Source organism: Stegostoma tigrinum, chromosome 4 (genome assembly GCF_030684315.1).
Source record: "Stegostoma tigrinum isolate sSteTig4 chromosome 4, sSteTig4.hap1, whole genome shotgun sequence".
Classification (NCBI taxonomy): domain Eukaryota; kingdom Metazoa; phylum Chordata; class Chondrichthyes; order Orectolobiformes; family Stegostomatidae; genus Stegostoma; species Stegostoma tigrinum.
The window spans coordinates 59,332,695-59,343,405 of record NC_081357.1 but is presented as its reverse complement, the minus strand read 5'-3'; the positions used below and the strand labels follow the sequence as shown (position 1 = coordinate 59,343,405).

The 10,711-nt window shown below is 39.7% G+C and overlaps 1 protein-coding gene across 3 annotated transcripts in view; it reads right to left on the bottom strand.

The window, feature by feature from the left end:
* Window positions 1–763: 763 nt before the first annotated feature.
* Window positions 764–10,711, bottom strand: part of LOC125452666 (histone deacetylase 2) — a 133,277-nt gene continuing 123,329 nt past the window's right edge. For 2 of the 3 annotated variants that reach the window (XR_009445686.1, XM_048531331.2), the window contains one exon: window positions 764–4,118. The gene's annotated coding sequence lies outside the window, so the exon portion shown is untranslated. Of the gene's footprint in view, window positions 4,119–5,227; window positions 5,320–10,711 lie in introns of all 3 variants that reach the window. The other variant, XR_007247578.2, reaches the window with a different exon arrangement.

Sequence of the window (10,711 nt, the reverse complement as noted above, 5' to 3'; positions counted from 1 at the left end):
TGTCAGCATAAGCACAGAGATTCATTCACAGGGCAGTAAACCTCTTATGATTTCAATGCACGGATCACTTTATTGTATGGAATGCCCACATTTTCTCGACACTGAAAAAAAATCCCTCTGCTGAAGATAAAATGCGCAGATGTGCATTATATTATTTCTCAGAGCTTTTTAAATTATCACAGTCAAAAAAAATCAGGAAGTCTATTTAATTAGCTGGTTATTCCTTACATTTGTTGTCCATGTGATCTTGCTGTGCTCAAATTTGTTGCCTTGTTACCCACATCGTAAAAGTGACTACTCTTCAAAAGTATTTCATTGGCTGCAAAACATTTTCGGTGTATGAAATGTAATATATAAATGGAAAGTTTTATGTGTACTTGTACAATCACCTTTCAAAAAAAATCCTATCCCACTGAAACTGAAAGTCCCCAGTAGCAAGATTCAAACATGGTCTCTTAACTAGCATGAAGGGAATTTTATAAGTGACATACTTCATGTTGAAATTTCACTTGTGCGACCCTGAGAAATAGGGGCTGGTGCACTTTTCTTTATGGTTTCCTATATGTTGGTCACTTAACATATACCAAGAAGAGTAATGATCAGAGCTAATGGGAACTGCAGATGCTGGAGAATCCCAGAAAGCAAAGTGTGGAGCTGGATGACCACAGCAGACCAAGCAGCATCTTGTGCTCCTAAGATGCTGCTTGGCCTGCTGTGTTCATCCAGCTCCACACTTTGTTATCCCAGAAGAATAGTGCTCCTGTTGAAACAGATGTCTTGAAGTTTATTAATAACATGATCTAATTACACAGCTACAATATTGCAGATGTACACACATGGACTGATTTCTGTGCTCAATGATCTAGCTGTACATGATAACACACAGCTGACTGAGCACACAACATTGATTTCTTAGCACAGAAAGAATGACTGATAGTGTGATGTTATGTTTTAGAGGTACAGTGTCTGTCTGATCTGGAAACTACACCATAATACAACAATAATGTTGACTGCGCAATTAAATGTAACATGATAATGAATTAACAATATGACTAATTTTTGTTTCCATTTAAGTTATGGGACTAATTTCTTAAGCAAAATAATAGTGAGACAAACAGTGCTCATTCTTGTAATGGAGTAAATTCCACACCCACTTCTGATGTCAACACATGAACAACTAAATTTTCAGAGATACACTACTCCTCCACAGAGTGTACTATTCCTGTATGTTTTAATATACTTGCCAATTAAATTAATGCGACAGTTTGAAAATGGGTTGCTTATCCATTAGTTCCATTGTCCCTTGGGTAAGTTATGGTTGGTGCATAGAGCAGCTTGATTTTAACAGTAAGTTAAATGACCATCTAACAAGGCAATCTTGGTTTGATTCCAGGCTTAGGCAACTGTTTGTGTGAGGTTTGCACATTCACTCTGTGTCTGTGTGGGTTTCCGTTGGATGCTCCGGTTTCATCCCACCGTCCAAAGATGTCAGATTAGATGAACTGGCCATTCTAAAATTGCCCAGTAATATCTAAGGATATGCAGGGTAGGTAGTGTAGCCATGGTATAAACTGCATGCAAGGTTACAGGAATGGGTTGGGCCTGGGTGGGATGCTCTTTGTGGGGATGGGCATGGGCGGTCAGTGCAGACTTGATGGGCCTAACGGCCTCTTTAGCCACTGTAGGGATTCTATGATGCAGATATCCCTGAGCATGACATTTTTAATTTACAAGTGTGGATTCTTATTTTGTCAGAAGAAAACTAAATGGGAATTTAAAAATAAATTTAGTTTAAGTTTTTCTGTCTCTTGTCTAGTTTAATGAATCTTAGTGTACATTTTCTCTTCTGCACATGATTTAGACCTAATTTATATTTCTTGCATTGTACAAGCTAGATTTGACTCTGCAGGTAGATATTAATAGAAGAGAGGTAGAAGATATTTCTTTTCAGGATAATTTACTTCTTAATCTTACCCAGAAGAAAAGTTCACAGCCAGCCAACAGATGTAAGGAAATCTGCCTCCTGCAGACAGGCTGAATTAGTGCACAGAGTGAGATTTTCCACCTCTCAGCAGGAGGTGGTCCCATCCTGCAGAGTTGCTGAGAGGTCTTATCGGACAGTAGCTCCAGAATCCTGGAGTGTTGGGGCTCAGCAGAGGCCGGTGCCAGGATGAAAGTCCTAATGGATTCTGGACCTAGCCAGTAATTAATGGGAAGGTGGGCTGTTTTGGTGGCGGTGGGGTTGGGGGGGGCGATGGGTGTGGGTTGGGAGGTGTTGGGGCTTGGTTGTGGGGAGCAGGTAGGGTATGTTTTAATGTCTGTGCAGGGAAGAAGCAAGTGGTTACTATCTTATAGGGGATGCACCTCATGCAGTAGCTACGAATCCCCCATAAAAGGTGCTGTGCTGCATCAGACAGCAGTTTTGAGCATGTTTCCACTCAAGAAACCTGTGAAATCTGAGAATATCTGTCAGCAAAGAGTGGAAAAAACTGTTTTCTCATTATTGACCTCGGAATCCAGATTGATGAAAGTGAGAAGGGACGTAAAACAAACTAGCTATTCACCATCACCCACTGGCCACTATCATACAAAATCAAAATGACCCCTCAGATTTCCTATTCAGGTGAGCTGCACAAATTATGTCATGATCCGTTTTCTAAAAAGCGATTGTTACTTATTGTTTGAATTTTCAGCCTGAAGGCCATCTTAAGTCACTTAAACATATTTGACTCATTCAGACAAGTGCATTGGGAAGATTTGTTAAAAGTTTTTTTTAACGTGACAGACACAATGCAAAAATTGAGTCTAAAGTCAAAGGTGCACGAGAAAGATGAAAAAGGCCTCAATAATTTGCAGCAGTAATTAGATAAAAAAAACATCACTCCATATTTATTTTATACATGTTTGAATAATCATATTACCTGAGTAAATTGGGGGAGTACATACCAATTGTAATCATAGAAGGTTAACTTCAATAGAACACCATTCAGCCAGTCATGCCTGCACCCGTTATCTGACAGTGCTTAGGGATGGTGTACTCAAATTTGTTATTCGTGGTCACTTGTGTATTATTTAGGTTTTCTTGTGATTTTTCCTAAGATCTTCATTGACAGCACCTTCTTATCAACAAGGCATTATGTAAAGTGGAGAATGTAATAAAAATGTCATAGTATTTTACTATCTGTTGAAGGGTCTAACATGTTTATTAACCCCATAAAATGATATGACTGGTTTGTGAAATTCTGAGCCTCAGATTTCACTTTTACAACATGAGAACACCATTTTAGAATCAGAAAAGAGCAGTTATCCGAATTGAAGTCAATCCTGCAGTTTTGTGACTTCCTTCCCTTGTCTAATCAGTTTGTGTTTTTCTAGTATCCCTTGTTGATACATAGATTGTTGTTGAATGATATCTATTATTTTTCACATTTTTTTCCATGTGTATTTTGCACATTGATATCATGTTGTCCAGGTGTCAGGCCCCTCTGATATAAAACCACAGAATTCACATATGGTCAGTATTTTCTTCTGCCCTCATTCGATGTCTACATTTTCTAGTGGGACTTCTGAATAGCAGTCAGGAGTAGAAACCCTGGCTGATACTTACATTTCCTAATCCAAAGTGGACTGAAGCCAATTGGCGAGTCCTCTCACCATTTTGGCTTAAATCAGCTAACTTAGTACAGATTGTAGATTAACTATTTTTGGTCCAGTTCATTTTGAACGTTTAAGTCATCAGTGAAGCTTTCAATGTCGGTTTATTTTACATTTTCTGTTTCTCTTGTTGCCATGGATCGCACACCATCAGATTTTCTGAGTGAAAAAATACAGAAAATAATATGATCTGAAGTTTATATGGAAAAATAAAACTATAGCCATGTTAATTGAGCATACTTTCCTAAATTACAGGCAAAAAGCATTTATTCGATCTGTTTGTAAAGTCAATGTCTGCTCCCAGACCCTCATTTTCCAACTATTGCCTCAATAGGGGAGGCAATGGCCTAGTGGTATTATTGCTGGACTGTTAATCCAGAGACCCACATAGTATTCTGGGGACCTGGGTTTGAATCCTGTCATGGCAGATGGTGAAATTTGCCTGGCCAGCGACACCCCTCATCCTGTGAATGAATAAAGAAGAAAAAAGTATGGTCACAAAGAAATATAGTATTTGCCAAGAGTGCAACAAGTGAACAATTCGCATCAAATAATTTCAGGAAGGTCTAAAATCATAATAATAATCTATAGACTGGATTATTTAAAGTTGTTTATAGTTTAAACATATATGTTTGCATGGATATAATTTCTTAACACTGAATGAATACTTCTAATCAACAACGCAACACTTTATTTTCTTGCATCTAAGGCCAACATTAGCATTTAAAAGTCAAACACAATGTAGGTCAGTCCTAGATTAAACATGCATCTGCTCTGGAAAATAAACTGTCTTAATAGCTCCTTCCAAACCCACAACCGCTTCCATGACCACAATGGCAAGAGACTGGGAATACACCAGCCCCAAGCCCCTTTCCAAGGCACTTACTATCCTGGCTTGGAAATATATCACCATTCCTTCAGTATCACTGGGTCAAAATCTTGGAATTCCCTCACTAAAGGCATTGTAGGTCAACCTACAGTATGTGGATTGCAGCAGCTTAAGAAGGCAGCTCACCATCACTTTGTCAAGGGCAATGATGGATGGGTAATAAAAGCTAATGAACCAGTGATGCCCACAGCCCTTGAAAGAAAAGAAGATTTTTATCTTAATGCTATCCATATATTAAAAATATGATAGTATTGTTTTGTACATCAGGTTTTGTTACCAAATATTGTTTATACTGAAAATACTAAAGATCTGAAGCATTGACTTGTGTTCACTTCGAACTGTGTTGGACTCATTTCACAGAGAACACAACATCATCAGACCTAGACTTTCATTCCATATATCTGGGCTACGTTTACACTTGATTCTCCAAGTGTCCTGTTCTAAACCTCAATGCTTCTTAATTTCCTAACAAATATAAGATTTACTGACCATGAAAAGCATTTTTAGGTCTACAACCATAGTTGTTTGTAAATCAAATGTAAATACCAGGAAGTTCAAAGACTATAAATCATAATTGTTGATTCAGTCATAGAGCTATGGAGTTATAAACCATTATTGCACACAGATAGACCATTTGGCCCACCAAGTTTATGCTGTCACGTTCTGAAGAATTGAGTCATTTACCTCCTCCATCCATGTAAATTTTCAGGTTTACTTCCCCCAGTTGGGTACTCAATTTCCTTCTGAAGTCATCGATTGTGTGTTCTTCTACTGCCCTAGTAATTAGTGAGTTCCAGGCTATTACCATTTGTTGATTACACATACTGCTTTAAAATATTTTTCTATACAGTCCCCATATTTCTTGCACAAAAGCTTTTAATGTGTGACCCCTGGTTCTTGTGCCTTTTGTCTATCTTATCTAAACCTCTTGCACACCTCTTCCAAGAGAATAACACCAACTTCTCCAGACTAACATTTAAACTAAAATCCTTGGAATCATTAAGTAAAAGGACTTTCACATTCCTAAGGTGTAGTGGTCAGAACTGGACAAAATACTCTAATTGTGGCCTCACCAAGTCATTGTGAAAAATCAAAGAGAACTCAAAGATAAATAAAGAAGTAAAATTGGCTGAGTTCATAGAAGCTCACTTCCTAGTCAGATTTGGGTTCAACCCAAGACCAAAACATGTATACATGTCATTTGGACTGACTTCCCAATATGGTTCTGAGGAATTGCTGCATTGTTAAAAAGTCTGTCTTCTATCTTGGCTTTGAATCAAGAACCTCAGTTGGGTGTGAAAGAATCTTGTGGCTCTGTTCATAAAGGGATGGAGAATTCTCCTGTATCAGCATTTTTCCTATAGTGACCACTACATGTTTGTGGGGGCTGGCTATGCACAAAATAGTTGCTGCTCTTGCCCTTATAACAACATTGACTTTATTTCACATAATTCATTGCATGTGATGTACTTCCAAAGTGCTTTGTAAATGCAAGATTACTTGCTGGCCTCTTGAGTCTAGATTAGCAGATGTTCATTTTGGAAAAGGGATTATGAGATGGGATTCAGAATTCTGACTGATTATCCAGTTCACTGCATCAATGTAATGAATGAGATCAATTTCAGCATCTCAGCCATTGCTAGGGTTGAGCTGTGTACAGTTACAGTTTTGAACCTGACATTTTTCTAGCCTGTTCCATGCAAGACAATCATAGTCATTCAGCACAGAAACAGGACCTTTGGTCTAATTCATCCATGCCAACCAGTTTTCCCTCCATTCACAACAGTCTGTATTCCTTGGTTAAAACTTAATGGACTGAATTTCTGCAGGTAAGGCATTATCCCAATTTCCTGCTATCCCTTTGGCAGAAGCCCAAAAGAAACCCTGGAGAAGTGATGTAAATGATGTAGAAAACAGGATAATCACTGCAGAAATTCAGAGCTGATTTCTTTAGTTTCTTTCTTCAAATGAATTCCAAAGTTTATGCAAACAATTCTCAACTCTTCCCATGTTCTCTTTAACTTTTGAAAAAAAATACAATGAAGTTTAGTCTGTCATGGACATTGGATGTAAGTAAACTACTGATTTTCAAAATGATAGTTTTATAATAAAGTTAACGTAGATGTGAGCTCAATATGTATTAGATTTCATGGTAATAGAAGCAAAACCAGCACAGTTAACTCAATACAAATGTGTTTCAGTGCATGTGTTACATCCCAGATGACATACTGTTTCAAATAGAATACATGATGTGAAAGTAGTTACAAATTACGCTGAATAGGCCGCTGATAGCCATTTGTCAAAGGTCAATTTGACCCAAAGCTATAGGGTCATTTTAATCTGCAAAAATGGTTGGTTTAGTGAGATGTAAAATTTGCAAACCACTCAAACCAGACAAGAAACCAGCTCCGACCCATCCATTTCCTGGTTTAATGAAGGCAACCCAGAAAGGGGGTTAGCAATTTAAATATTATTTAATAAGACTGCAACGCTCATTCTTTTTTCCTCTACGGGATGTTGGCAAAGTCAGCATTTAATGTCTGTACCTAATTGCCTTTGAATTGACTAAGTAAGACCAGCAGATTTCTATTCCAAATGAACGTTAATGAACTTGATAGGTTTTTATGACAACGGATGGTAGGTTTACTTTCACCATTACTAAGACAACTTTCCCATAAGACCTGTAGACCCCCAACGGTGGTGGAAGCAGGCCATTTGGCCCATCGAGTCCACACTGACCGACTGAAGAGCATCTCATACAGACCCAACCGCTAACCTGTCGCCCTAAGCCCACATTTCCAAATGGCTAATCCACCTAGCCTGTACATCCCTGGACATTATGGGCAATTAGCATGATGAATCCACTTGACCTGCACATCTTTGGACTGTGGGGGGAAAGCAGAGCACTCGGAGGAAACCCACGCAAACACAGGGAGAATGTACAAACTCCACACAGACAGTCACCTGAGGCTAGAATCGAACCCTTGTCTCTGGTGCTATGAAGCAGCAGTGCTAACCACACAATTCCAGATTTTCATAATACAACTGAATTCACCCTTCAGCAGCTGCCGTGGCACATTTTGAAATATATCCCCTGTGCATTAGGCTGACCCTCTAGATTACTACCTCACTAACATTACCATCTCCTGCAAATAAGAGTTATTAATAGAATAAAGATTCCACAGATGCTGTGCTGGGATCTAAATCGATGTCCCCAGATTTTTAGCCACCGCTTCTGGATTACTAGCCCAGTGACATTGTTACCACATTATCATCTCCCCTTATCTTACAGGTTAATCTCTGGCCAACCCATGATTTGCAATGCAATAGTGATAGATTTCAGTTTCACAATGTGACAGAGAACAAGCCACTGAATATAATTAAGAAAGACACGGATAGATTTCTAGATATTAAAGGCATCAAGAGAATGGGGGAAGGCAGGACTATGGCATTAAGATCGAGGATCAGCCAAGGTCATAACGATTCGTGGACCAGGCTAGATGGGCCAAATGGCATATATTGTTCCGATTCTCGTTCAGTTCCCACTTAGGGAATAATTAGGGAATAAGACAATAAAAGACAAATGGCATATTGGCCTCCATTACAAGAAGATTTGAGAAGGCTTCCTCCTAGTTCACAAGCATTACATTTTGCCCTGCTGTCAAACCCTCTCATCCTTCTTGTTTAGGAATTAGACCAGTCACAGTAAAATCAGCAGTCAAAAACTGCAGTGATAAGATGCAAAGCAATGTCATTGACTGCCAACTGTGAGGTAAGTCTCACTGAGGGATTTGGTGATATCTCTGTGCCGTGGTAATGCGATGAGTTACAGAGTCCTTACTGGGCACTCCCAGCGAGGAGCAAAATGATGTCATCAAACTGTACAGGCAGCCAATCAAATGAATGTTTCTTTTTTCAGCGACACAAATTGGAGAGCAAAGATGCTAAAATAAAACCACTCTAATTTTCATTTAAACAGAGCAAATTGGGATACACTCATGAGATGAAAGTGGCAGTCTTTTTTTGGCAAAACTTCTGATCATCAAAAAAAAACTTAGCTTAACAAATATTCCAATTAATCACTGAACAGTATTCATGATTGTAAAATTATGCTTTCAGAATCAGCTCAGTTTGTCAAATATAATTAATCAGATGGGTCTTAAAAATTCAATTACAACTGATTTGACAGGATGTAACTTGTACAGTGGTTTCAATCAACAATGTTGGGACAGGTAAGTTGAAATTCCCAATGATTTTAGTGATTGCTGATCCAAACCCCAAAGCTGTGGTTAGCATCAGGGAAGAGGTGGTTGTTAGAATGTGATGTGATTCCAATGTGGTCACAATCATTGGTAGTTTGTGGTTGGGGTACTGTGTTACTATCAGTCCTCTTTCCTATGCTAGTCTAAGTGATGATTCAGTAGTCGATAGTGGAGGATGGATTAAGGATAAGTCATTGTAAAATAACCTCTTGCCATTCTTAATCAGATCTAGGGAGGAACTTTCCCCACCTCCTTGTGTCACAGGAGTAATGATAAGCAAGACAATTTATTTGGATGAGAGTAAAATGAATTGGCTCTCAACATCAAGAAAAAAATATTCAATTCCATCCTCCAGCCTGAAATGATGAGTTTACAATTACGCCCTGGGATGGTTTCAAAATAATTTCCATGCACTTTAATTTTATTAATACCCCAACCTGTCACATTAATATCACGCTTCCAATTCTCTTCTCCATCGAAACACCAGATGGCACAAAAACCTGACAGGTAGTGGGCACCCGGCAACTTGTCTTCACTTGCATCTGTTTTCTGACTCACAGAATGGCTGTCCTGGCCATTTGACTTCTTTTCACGTGGAACCATTTCTTCAGCAACGGGTACCTAAATGGTAAAAGGCCAAGCACCTCCTCACCCTTCAACCATGCAACTCAACATCAGCAAGGCACCAACATCACCACATCATTGCTCCTGCTCATAGACCAGCTTGGTTAACACTCCAGGCTTCCACAACCTACTTTGGAGCTAAGAAACAGCAACGTTCTGCTTCTGCCTGGTCGTTTTGTGCTGAGGGCAGGTTGCAGGATGTTTTGTGATGACATGAAGCCAGGCATCTTTCAGATCTTAGCTTGCTGTTAAACATATAAGGTCATTGGCACTGAGAGACCAACAGCTTTTGTGTTTTAGCCTGCCTGTTAGTGCAAGCAGCTGGTGGTAGTAAGGAGCACTAAAGAGTAAATCTTTCTGTTAACAAGAATGTGGATATGTTGCTGAATAGCTTGGTGCTGCATCAGAACTGCTGCATATGCCAATGGTTAAATAGCTAGAAGAAGCTACACATAATTGCAGTAAATGGTCACATTTGAAAGTCAAAGACAGTTGACTTAGTTGGGTGAGGGTGGACTACAGTCTCAGTAGATGCTGCCACATTCAGTCAAGAGACCGGTCTTAAATGTGAACCTACGTGAATCCAGAGATCTGTATCCTTCAAGTCGAGAAATTGAGCTACAATCAGTCCTTCAGGTCAAATGCAACCTGTCTGAATTACTGACATAGGTCAGTCAGTGTGATACTGAGATATCAGTCAAGGAGGCTGGGCCACTTCAGTTGTGTTTGTTCTGCTAAGTCAGTCCAGAGGTGAGCCAAAGCCAGCCATGGGAGTTTTGTTACTGATGATTGGTGGGAGGACGGGGATGTGGGGGGGGGGGTGGCAGCTGGGTTGTTATCAAGAGGATGTCCATGCATGGTGAGGCAGCTCAAGTTTGGGCATGGAGTTCACTGAGGGAATGGTAACACTGGATAGGGGGCATGTAGACAAAGTGGAGTGAGACCTCACAGTGAATAGGAGAAGTCAGGGAGCTGTTGGATGTAGGGGTATGACAGGAGGGGGCATGTATTTGAGCAGGTCATAGTTTCTCTGGCATCTATGTGGGGAGGCTATTGTGTCAACAAGGCCATGAAAACCTTCAGAGATGTAGGGTCTTCTGGTAAAGTAGGTAAAATAATAGAAACATGAAGTGGCTGAAACAAAGCGGGCGACTGGAGGGCTTGCTGGTTGGATGTGCAGGCTGAGTGTTCACTGGGGCCAAAGGACAGTAACACAAAAGCAATTGTGAAGAAGCAGGGGAATTTGGTTTCTCACAGGAAAAGACAGCAAAACACTCACATT